The sequence below is a fragment of the Oryzias latipes genome, chromosome 15 (assembly GCF_002234675.1).
Source record: "Oryzias latipes chromosome 15, ASM223467v1".
NCBI lineage: Eukaryota > Metazoa > Chordata > Actinopteri > Beloniformes > Adrianichthyidae > Oryzias > Oryzias latipes.
The window spans coordinates 29574-42009 of record NC_019873.2 but is presented as its reverse complement, the minus strand read 5'-3'; the positions used below and the strand labels follow the sequence as shown (position 1 = coordinate 42009).

Below are 12436 nucleotides of genomic sequence, written 5' to 3'. Positions count from 1 at the left end.
AAACATATTTTTGGAGGTAACCATTGCACACACCCCCCCCCCCCCCCCGGCCAGCGGCTCATCAGGATCATAAAAGGGTTTCAGGTTCACCGTATCTAGTTTTGTCTTGCCAGTCAACCAACGAACTTGGTAATTGACGGGTCCAAATTTCTTCTCTACCCTCACAGGCCCTTCCCATTTGGGTGCTAATTTGGCAGAGAACTTTGTGGAGGCTTTAGACAGTGGATGTGACCGCATCCAGATCAGGTCCCCGACCACAAACTGTACATCTTTGCGGCGGGCATTGTAGTACCTGGCTTGTCTAGACTTGGCCACCCCAACGTGCCTTTCCACCTCTTTAATGAGGTGTGCATGTGTGTGTAGTGTGTTGTATGCAGGTGTGTCAGGAGTGGGTGTCTGGCGAATAAGACGTTCTAAGGGTCCCGCTACGTCCAAGAGCCAACACAGCAGGGGTCACACCAGTGGTTTCGTGCACTGCAGTGTTGATGGCGAGACGGAATTCAGGCAGCCACCGGTCCCAGTCTCGATGATGGTCCTCCACATATGATGCCAGCATGGTCTATAAAGTCCTGTTCACACATTCTGTTTGGTTTGTTTGCGGGTGATATGCAGTGGTGAGTTTCTGTGTAACGCCCCAAGAGGAACATAACTGTGTCAAGAGCTGACTGGTGAACTGTGCGCAACGGTCAGAAACTAGGTATACTGGGACACCCCAGCGGGTGAAGATTTCGTCCTTAAGGATGCGGCATACTTTTGGTGTCTTGGCATCCCACAGAGCAAACAGTTCCACCCATTTGCTGTAATAGTCCACAACCACCATTAGTACTGAGTTCTGGGATTTGCTGGATGGAAAAGGTCCCATAAAATCCACACCAATCATTTCACCAGGTATCTTGACATCAGTTGATTAGAGCAAACCAGCAGGCTTTTCATTGGATGACTTGTATTGTTGGCATTTCTGGCAACATCTCACATGTGTCCAAACGTCCTTTCTTATGTCTGGCCACCAGGCCACATCCAGGAGTTTGAGGAGTTTCCTTATGCGACCCAAATGACCTCCAAAAGGACTGTTATGGTTCATTTTTTCATTTTCATTCATTTATTTATTTGTTTCTTTCATGAAAATTGATGTTCAAATGTTTACATGTTTCTCTTACATATTGAACATTTTCATTATTAGAAGGGAGCAGAATTGAAGAACACAATTCTTATAATTGTCTGCTCCCTTTTAAACATTGCATTTACATTTCTCACACCATCACCTGTGCTCAGATTTCACAATATACAGTTCCACTACACAGTAAATACGTTCCATTCATTTAACAAAATACATTCCAAAAATTCCATTCAACAGTCAAATTTGTACAAACTAATTTGTTTAGCTTTATACATCCGTTTAAATTGAATAATATTTTGACAACTTTGTAATTGATTCTCCTGGGAATTCCACATTTTTACCCCTGCTATAGACAAACACTTTTGCTTTAATGTTGTTCGAGCAATCTGTTGTTTGAAATCAAATTTTCTCCTATGATTTTCATCTCCTGTGGTAAAAATAAAAAGCTTTTGTAGGTCTTCTGGTAAATCTCTGTTTCTGGCTTTAAACATAACTAATAAGGTCTGTAATTCAATTATATTTTTAAGTTTTAATAAGCCTGACTTAATAAAAAGTTCATTTGTGTGATCTCTAAAATTAGCTTTGTGAATAATTCGAATAGCTCTCTTCTGTAATATAATTAAGGGCCTTATATTAGTTTCATATGTATTTCCCCACACTTCAATACAATATGTAAAATAAGGTCAGTCATTTGTGCTGAAAATGAAGTCCTGCTCTCTACAGAATAGTCCACAGTCTGATTCTGTCAGTAGAGTCTCAAAAAAATAGAACTTTAGAGTTTTTCATTTGTACTGATCCAGGTCTTTCAGTTGTCTCACTGTCACCACTTTAGTTTGCTCTGGTGATCCATACAGTTTTATGAACACTTTTCCATTCCTGGTCCAGGTGGCTTGTATTTTATGTTGCTTTTTCAGGATACGACATGTCCAAGCAATTTCTGAGTTTTTCTTGGTCAAGTGCTCATTTAAATAAACTCCAGTGCCTTTCAGTTTCTTTGCCTCCTTTAGGATTTCCACCTTGTGCTTTCTGCTCACAAATCTTATAATGATCGCAGGCTTCTTTTTTTTATCCTTACTTGGCAGAGTGTGGCATGCTGAGATGTGTCGACTATCCAGATGAATGTCTTTACTTCTCATATAGTGGATCACTTGTTGCTCCAGGGTGTGCTGCTCCTCAGATGGTGCATCTTCACCTTCTTGATCACTTTTTGGGCCAGCAGCCCGGGCATAACTTTGATGTCTGGTCTCTAGCCCTCTGAGCAGAAGGTCATCTGCTCTGGAATTCTGCTCCAAGTCATCCACCTTTTGCTCCAGGATTTCAATCCTTAGATCCTTTTGTTGGATGATAGCCTTTAGCTCCTGGATCTCTTTTTCCATGAGACCTGTCAGTGTTTTCTGATTTTTTACCACTTCACTGATGTCCCTTGACAAGAAGTTCAGAGATTCCTTCATTTCTGCAATTTCAGCAGCTAACTTAGTATTACTGGACATCTTGCTCCGAGTCCCAATAGAGGATGACATGCGCTGCACGGTAGTTCTCTTCTTTCTGGATACAATAACTACTAATTGTCAAAATTATCAAGTAGAATAAAGTGGATACATAAAGCAAAAATACCAATATCTTGACTTTTAATGGATGTCATCATATTTTAACGATTTTGGATGGATTGAATCAGGCCTTTAGGCTGAGAAAAGCATGGTAGTATGAGAGGAATTCAGGAATGAGGACTGCTGGAACAACCATCTGGTAATTGTATCCAATATATTTGGATGGCACACAGCGGCAAAGCACACCCTGCTGGAGCTTATAGTAAATACGACCATGAGTTGGCTCGCTGATGAGGAGGAGTTGCTGGCACAATGGGTCTTTTTCTTGGGCTTTCTCTACTTCCTGCAATGATGTTGGCAGGTCCGACCAGTATGACTTTACAGAAGCAAGTGCCACACAACCTTCTGCCGATGGATGGTTGTTCTGGTCGACAGCCCGGGAAAGTGTGTCAGGGACGATGTTGGAGCATCCCTTTCGGTAATGTACACGGAAGGAGAAAGCATGAAGCCGCAGTGTCCATCTGGTCAGCCGAGATGTTGTCTTTGGGCAGTTGAAGGCCCAGGCTAGGGCACTATGATCAGTGAAGACGTCGAAGGTGTCTCCCTCCAGGTAATGTCTCCACTTCTCTACAGCCCACACCACTGCCAGGCACTCTTTTTCTGATGTGGAATAGCGGAGCTCTGGTCCACGGAGTGCTCTTGAGGCATAGATGACGACCTCCTTTCCCTCCACGGATTGTGTCAGGACACCACCCAAACCGACATCGCTCGCATCACCGCTGACTTGGAACCCCAGGTGTAATTGAGGTTGCGCAAGAACAGGTGGTGAGCGGAGCAGATCCTTGAGACGTTGAAAAGCCATCTGACACTCGGCAGACCATATCCAAGGGACATCTTTCTTTTTGAGGTTGTTGAGGGGTGCTGTAATGTCAGACAGCCGAGCTATAAATTTATGGTACTAACCTACCAGCCCCAAAAATCTCTGGAGACTTTTGAGATCATTGGGAACCGGATAGGTTGTGATGGCATGGACTTTGGCTGGATCCACCTCTACGGGTTTTTAGCTGTAAGCTTTCAAGCAAAGACTGAATCCAAATTCTTTCCCTATGGCTTCTCCATACCCCTACATTTACCCCTCCAAACGAGTTATAGAAAAATAGTTTCTTCAAATTCAGATCTTACTTAAACTCCAAGACGTCATCAATAGTCGCGGAAAGCCTCAGAAAGTACATAACATCGGTTTTATAGCTTTAAAAATATCATGCTAAAACAAAAAGTCATTACACGTAAACTCCTGTTGCATCAAAGCACATCCACGTCAAGAAAAGCGCTTCTCCTTCTTAGCGTGACACGACACGGAAGACCCTTAGAAATTTCAAACAACCCTACCCCTCCAAGTGTCCATACAATTGGAGGGATTGGGAGAAGCCATAGGGGTATGGGAAGAACTTGGAGTTTGCCTTACTTTGTCACGCAGCACATTTCGAACTTACCCCCTACTCGAAGATCTCTTGTCAGCAAACTTGAAAAGGGAGACTTCTCATGGCTCTTAGGCTTACTTCCATAGTCCAACATCATGCATCATTGGGTAACCCTTGTGCTATCCTAAGGACTTTAACATTGGGAGTTGGGTCATCTAGACCCACTAGACAGTGTGTAATGGTTACCACCAAAAATACCTGTTTCTATCCATGACAGCAAGCTTGAAAACATGTGAATTTATTTAACAGGTTGTAATTCAAGTTGACATTTGTGGTCATCCCATTGGATGAACGGGACCAGCTGACAAATGACAGCCAGGTGACAGGGTGACACACCTTTTTTTTTCAAGTGACGCGGATGATAGACGCTATGATAGAAAGAGACTGGAGTCATACCAAGGACTACTAGAGCCGTGTTCAACAGGCTAACCCAGCAGACCGTAGTTTTGATGCTTTCAGTGTGAATCTACAATTGTCATAGTCATGAAAATAAAGAAAACTCTTTGAATGAGAAAGTGTGTCCAAACCTGTGGTCTGTACTGTATATGTCTATAAAATACAATGAGCAGTTAAAACATTAACAATTTAAATACATACACATTTTATAAATATATATATAAAACATGAAAAGTTATTGTTACAGTGAATAGGCCATATGGAAGAGATGGGTTTTTAGTTTTGATTTGAAATGTGGGAGTGTGTCAGTGCTGCAAAGGGCAGGGGGGAGTGAGTTCCAAAGCCGGGGAACAGAGCAACTGAATACCTTGCTCCCCATGGTGACAAGATGGGCGGAGGGGCCATAATACTGGATACAGGAGGAGAAGCGGAGAGAGCGAGCAGGTCTGGTGATATGAAGGAGGACAGAGAGATATGGAGGTGCAAAGTGGTGAAAGGCTTCCAATGCCTAGAGCAAGATTTTGTATTGAATGCGGTATAGGATAGGGAGCCAGTGAAGCTGTTGAAGGAGTGCATGTGATGTGGTTCATGGAGGGAGTGCGTGTGATATACGAGCAGTGAGTTCGGAACCAGTTGAAGTCTACGGAGAGTTTTTTGTGGGAGACCAAACAGAAGAGAGTTACTGTAGTCCAGGCGGGAAGTAACGTGGCTGTGTACGAGTACAGCATTGGACTGAGGAGAGAGGGAAGGAGGCGTTGTATGTTACATAGATGGAAGTAGGCAGAACGGGTGATGTTGTTTTTGTGAGAAGTGAAAGAAAGACTACTGTCGAGGATGACACCCAAAAGCTTTACCTGAGGGGAGGGATAGATGGTGGAGCTGTCGATGGAGAGAGAGAAGTGATTGATCTTGCTGAAGGGGTGGATTTGGTGCCTTTCAGAAGTTCATTTTTATTGCTATTGAGTTTTTAAAAGTTTGAGGTGAACCAGGATTTGACTTCATTGATGCAGTCAACCAGCAGCGCTAATGAAGGCATTGTGAAATGGGGTTGGCTGGCAAATAGAGCTGGGGGTAATCCGCATAGCAATGGAAATGGATGGGTGTTTCTGGAAAATATGGCCAAGCGGGAGAAGGCAGATGATGAAGAGGAACACCAGTTGTGACAGGGACTGAATGAGAAATGAAAGATTTCAGTTGAATATGGTCAGACAGGTAGGAATGCAACCAGGAGACTAAGATCAAGCAAAAGGGGGATGGATAATAAACCATAGTCAGCAGAGAGTAGAAGGTCATAAGTGATTTTTAGAAGAGCAATTTCAGTACTATGAAGTGGATGGAAAACCAATTGGAAATATTTTTTAATGGATGGAAGGTTTAAAATGGGACGGAAATTATTGAAGTCTGTAGGATCTGAACCTGGTTTTTTAAGGATGGGAGGCACAGCAGCAGTTTTCAGAGAATAGGGAACAATTCCAGAGGTGAGAAAAGCAGGGATTATGTTGGTGATGAGAGGACAAAAAAAGAGAGCTGTGACTTTAACAAGGATAGTGGACAGTAGGTCATGCTGGCAGGTGGAAGGTTTGGATTTTTTAATTAGTGTAGAGATTTGACTAACTGTGGGTAAGGTAAATGAAGAAAACGAGGTTTAGGAGGTAAGCTGTTGATGGATAAGGTGGATGTTTTGTGCTGAAAAATGAAGTCATGGTGTTGTTGAAATCTGTTGAATGTGTGATGGAAGGGAGCCAAGAGGTTTGGTGATGTTAGAGATAAGAGAGAAAAGAATCTTTGAATTTTCTTTATTTGAATTGATTAGATTGGAGTAGTAGGCAGGTTTGGTTTTGGAGATGCAGTCTTTGTAGTGAGGAATGTCTTGTGTGTACATATCTTTGTGGATAGTTAGTCTGTTTTTGGTGTAGTCTTTCAATTTGGCAACCTTTTACTGATACTGTGTAAAGGGTTGTTTTTGGAAAGAAATAGATTGACATTAAATGTAACAAGCATATGGTCGGAAAAAAAGGAATGAAGTTTGATCTACAGTTCATAGATATTATACCTGAGCAACAGATTAAGTCTAGAATGTGTCCTTTCTGAATGAGAGGGAGAATCAACAACTTGTTACAAAACCAAATTGTCCAAACAAGAAAAGAGATCAGCCTCAGAGGCAGGGTGCTGGAACAGGGCTTTCTCTGGGTGGCGAGCAACCCACAGGATGAACCAGAGGAGTACCAGCCACACACAGTTAATCCACATTGCTGTTTAAACAGGTTGCCACTTCAAGAAGGTTAAAAAGATCAGTTAGATGCTTCTTTATCAGTGGAAACGCATTCTTGAAAGAGTAAAGGCGGTCCCTCCTTGACAAACTATTGAGTGCGGAAACACAGTCAGATATTCCATAAAATAGGTAAATCAGTCAACACTGCACACAGGCAAACAGAGCACTGAGCTGGCGACTATCTTAGTTGAGTAAACTTATGAAACTGTAACTTGTCTGTAAGTTCCTGCTAACTATCTTTCTGCTACATTCTGAACAAGCTGAAGACTTTTTAAAGAATGTTTAGGGCACGCTGCTAGCTAAGTTGATAGGAACAACTGCGTAACGTCCGCATAACAGTGAAAATTAACGCTGTTTACTGATTATGTTTCCTAAAGGTAGCATGTAAATCATAAACAGGATGGGACCTAGAACTGAGCCCTGTGGGACCCCGTTGATCCACAGCAGTGAAGCAGTCTAATGTTACAGAAGTTTTAACGTATGCACTCACTTCTACCGCTTCAGCCTGCTCCGGGCTGATAGGAATAACCTGATTCAATTTATGTCTAATATTTGAGATTTTACTATCAAAAAATGTATGAAAATCTTTAGAGCAGAGAGTAGCAGGAATATGTGGTTCTTCTGAGCTCTGACTTCGAGTTTATCTAGCAATTGTACTAAAAATAAATCTTGGATTATTTCCATTCTCGGATATTAAGGTGGAATAGTACTGGTTTCTAGCTGTACACAGAACTTTTTTACAATTTAAGAGACTATGTTTCCAGGTATTCTGAACCAGAGTGGCACCATTCTCTTTCCACCTTAATGGCTACTTGTTTAAGAGAACGTGTTTCTGTCATTCCATCAGTTTTCTTTTTTGTTTTTGTGCAGGTTGGCTCTGACTTCTGGAGAGCTCCGCCCCCTCTCCTGTCATTCCTGGAGTGCGCACAGCTGCCTGCACTTTAGTTAAGTTGTTTATTCTATTTAAGCACACCTGCTTCTGCACTCTGTGTTGCAGTGTAAATCTCTGTTGGTACCCATGTTCTTGGCTCGGCTAAAACATGTCTTCTTATGTTTGGAGTGGAACCTTTGTCTAAATTAAATCATTCTCCTCACTCCACTTGCTTCTTCGTTCCTGGATCTGGCCATGCACATTGATCGGAGGATGAGAGAACAGGGTCAAGAGCAATGGAGGAACACAAGCCTTTGTCCGCTGTTTCCTGTGGGTGCTCCACCACTCCGTTCCAGCACCTGTACTCCCCGTCAAGATTCCAATCCTTCCCTTGTAAAGTCATGCTGCAGTCCATGCAGCTGGGATCAGGACGTCTAACCCCTGCAGAGCGATGGAGACGCATGAGAGGTGGTCTGTGCATTTACTGTGGTCAGCCAGGCCACTACATCAGAGATTGCCTGAAAAGATCCAATTCACCAGCAGTGTCATGGTACCTCCAGGATTCTTCTCCTTCCCCCCTCTCTTCTCTGCTCTTCCTCCCCAGATTGGACCCAGATGTTGGCACCCTCCTCATAAGCCTCCCTGCTCCATATAAGATGGTCCTTCACCAGCATTCATCACCAGTTCGTTGCCCTCTACGGTGCAGTATTCAGTCTTATGATCTCACATGATCATAACCTGAATATACATCCTCTCTCAATCATGTATTCCAGTTTACCTCCTTGTCTACAGGATCTGTCCCTGCCAACCTGGGTCCACCCTTCCAACATCTGTCCGGTAATGCGTGAATTCCTGCCCTCCAGTCAAGCCACAACTCCACGACTCAGCCTCAAGCCAAGACTCCTCGCTTCGTCTCCATACTCTGAGACAGTACTCACCGATTGGTCCACATTCCATCTCCTTTGCCTCAGCCGCCGCATCACAAGTTACTCCAATACTCCTGGAGAATAAATCCTTTAATTCTCACTAAAAGACGTGCGTGATCTTTCCGGGTTCCAGCACCTGGGTCTGTTTGTCGCTCCCCCTATTGTGACGGAAGGAACTGGCCATTCATAAGACCCAGCTGACCCAAAATGTTTACGTTTCACGGTGACCGAGCAGGGCATTCTCTTGGATCGTCAGGTCGACACCTTTGCTCAAATGGCTGCTGCCCAACGGGACATTTCCCACAGAGTTGACGGGATCACTCAAGCCATAATAGAATTAACCAGCCTAGCGTCTACAAGGAAATCTCAGCCTACAGCTCCACTTCCGCCCAGAGAAGACAATGGCGATCCCAACTTCCGCCTCGTCACAGGAAAACTTCCGCCTGCAGCCGGAACCCTTCTTCGGTGACGTCGATGCTTGTGGAGGTTTCCTCTGGCAATGTCATCTAATCCTTCAACAAGCACCAAGGTATTATCAGACTAATCACAGTAAAATTACCCTGGTTGTTTATTCCCTCAGAGGCAGAGCTATGCAGTGGGCTCAAGCTTACCTATGCTCCCATCCTATTTCTCATTTAGCTTTTGATGACTTTCTAGCCGAATTGAAATTGGTTTTCGACCAGCCACGTAAGGAGGACGAAATTACTCACCGTCTTCTTAACCTTAAACAAAGTAACCTTTCTGTGAACGATCACATTATTGATTTCCGTATACTGGCAGTTCAAGCAGGATGGCCTGATAAGGCATTAAAAGGGGTGTTCTACCAGTCATTAAATGAAGTTATTAAAGATCACCTATGTTCACAGCCTCAAGCTCACTCGTTCGAAGATTTAGTTACAGCTGCCTTACGATCTGACGTCCGACTTAAAGAAAGACAAGCAGAAAGAGTCTCCCTGCCGCGTAAGACCACCTCCAACACCAGTTGCCATTTTATCCTGCTCAAATCTCCACCTCTCTCCACAGTTAAAGAAACTTCATGAATGACTGCTGAGTTTTAAGTCTGCTGAAGCTCACGCTTTGCACCCACAAAGTTAGCACCCTGATCAGACCGAAGTTGACGCACATTTCCACGAATGGCAATGAAGGCTCGCAAGGCATTGATAAAAGAATCAGCAGTCATGTCATCCAGTACTTCTATGTGAACAGCACGAGAGCATAAGCAAGTGAATAGCAGACCATAACGCTTCAGTTCTTTCCTTCCTTCCTTTATGTAAAACGGGCCAATACAATCCATTCCACAATAAGTAAAATGAGGCGTTGTTTCTACTCGATCATGAGGTAAGTCTGCCATTTTTTGTACTTCAGCACTTCTTCTTAACCTTCTACATTTGACACACTTGTAGATGAAGGAAGACACTGCGTGACTACATCCAAGTATCCAGATGCCATTTGATTGAAGTTCATTCATTGTTATGCCACGACCCTGGTGTTGTAATTGTTGATGATAGTGTTCAATCAACAACTTTGAAATGTGGCTGCTTTTTGGCAAAATTGCCGGATGCTTGATGTATGGATGCAGGGTGGAATGTTTCAGCCGACCTCCCACTCTCATTACTCTTTGTTCATCCAAGAAGGGATTCTGTGTATGCAGCCTGTTAATCCTGTCTTCTGTTGTCATCTCTCCTTTGTGTTGGAGGTTTTGGATTTCTTCAGGGAATGTTTCTTGTTGAACAATGCTTATGATAGCAAGTTCTGCTTCTTTTCTCTCTTCCAGACTTGAAGCTACATTGTTTCTTAATGACAAACCCTTGAACTCTCTGACACACCGCCTGAGTCTAGCAATGCCTTTGACTAACCTTCTCCAACTGGAAAACTTTGAAAAGCGGCTTGTCAATGAATCCTTTGCAGTCAGAGTTTTGTGCACAATGACCTTTCCAAGTTCTGGGTCATCAACTGTTATGTCTCCCACCTTAATGTCATCACTGGGAAGCTTCTCACACCAAAGAAAATCTGGTCCACTAAACCAATTGGAAGCAACAAGCCCCTTGACTGTGCAGCCCCTTGATGTGTGATCAGCAGGGTTTTCTTCAGAGGTCACATATATCCACTGAATCGGATTTGAACTCTGCTTAATGGCCTGAACACGGTTTGCCACAAATATGTGGAATCGTCTTGCTTCATTGTTGATGTATCCCAAGACGACCCTTGAATCAGTCCAGAAGTCTTGAGTCTCAATATCCAACTCCTTTCTGAGAAGGTTACTGGTTCTCACAGCAACAACGGCCGCTGACAGCTCGAGTCTTAAGATTGTGGTGACCTTCGAAGGTGTCACTCTGGCCTTACCCATAACCAGGGAGCAATGGACTTGATGTGACACGCTGATTGCTCTCAAGTAGGAACAGACTCCATACCCTGAAGCACTTGCGTCTGAGAAATGATGCAGTTCATAACGCTGAACTTGTCCAAAATTGTCTGGACATAGCATCTCTGAATTTTTATATCAGCTAGGTTCTTCAAGTCCAAGAGCCAGGACTCCCACCGTGGGAGAAGATCTTCAGACAGTGGCTCATCCCACCCGATGTTGTTGCGACACATCTCTTGAAGTATCTGTTTACCAACTAGAATGAATGGTGCAACAAACCCAAGTGGGTCAAAGATAGATGCCACAGTTGACAATACTCCTCTTCTCGAGAGTGGTCGCTCATTCACTTCAACCTTGAATCTAAACTGATCTGAGACTATGCACCATTTAATCCCAAGAACTCTCTCCATTTGTAGCTCACCCAGAGCTAAGTTTTGATTTTGTGTTGGTTCAGCGCAGTCTTCCTTGGGAATTGAAACTAGTACTTCATGGCAGTTTGAAATGAATTTGTAGATCCTTAGTCTGCCAGAACTGCAGATCTGTCTTGCTTGTGTGATCAATGTTATTGCTTCATCCACAGATGAAACGCTCATCAGCCCATCATCCACGTAAAAATTTCTTTCAATGAAGCGAATGGCTGCTTCACTAAGAAATCCACGCCCCTGCGCTGCAACGTGTTTAAGACCATAGTTTGCGCAACCAGGTGATGAGGCTGCTCCAAATAGGTGTACTCGCATACGGTAGACTGTTGGCTCAGTGTGAAATTCTCCGTTGTCCCACCAGAGACATCTCAAGTAATCCTGATGTTCTGCTCTTACATGAAACTGATGGAACATACGTTCAATGTCACACATCACTGCTACTGGTCCCTTGTGAAAACGGCAGAGAACACCTATCAGACTGTTTGTTAACTCTGGCCCAGTGAGCAGGTGGTCATTTAATGACACGCCTTTAAACTTAGCGGAGTAATCAAAAACCACTCGCATCTTCCCTGGTTTGTGGGGATGATACACTCCATGGTGAGGAATGTACCAGGCTGGACTCCCCATTTGATATTATTTCATTCATGAAGTTTGTGTAATCTTTATGATATTGCTTGTCCCTCTCAAATCTCCTTTTCAGACATTTGAGGCGATGATTTACACATCCTTTGTTGTCTGGCAGACCTGGGTTGTCTTCCTTAAATGGGAGAGGCATCTCACAGTGACCATTTGATTTCATTTTCAGTTCTTCTTCCATGATTGAAATAAATCGGAGATCTTCTTGAGAGAGCTGAGCTTCTTCTGCAGTTCTCTCGTTAAAGTCTGACTCAAGCATTTTCATCACATCTGGTGGAGTGATCAACTCCTTGACTTGAGTTCGGCATATGAATCTAACTTCTTTTGTGAGTGTAGCAGTTGGCTGAAGATCAGGGATCACCTGTCTCACAACAATCTTGTGGCTGTTTCCAATTGAATCATTATG

The 12436-nt window shown here is 43.5% G+C and overlaps 1 long non-coding RNA gene across 1 annotated transcript; it reads left to right on the top strand.

Moving 5' to 3' along the window:
• The first annotated feature begins 7689 nt into the window (after window positions 1-7689).
• LOC101168012 lies at window positions 7690-9184 on the top strand. Its single transcript, XR_002288608.2, has 3 exons — window positions 7690-8152; window positions 8289-8384; window positions 8477-9184. It is a non-coding gene; the product is annotated as an uncharacterized LOC101168012 (long non-coding RNA).
• Window positions 9185-12436: the final 3252 nt, after the last annotated feature.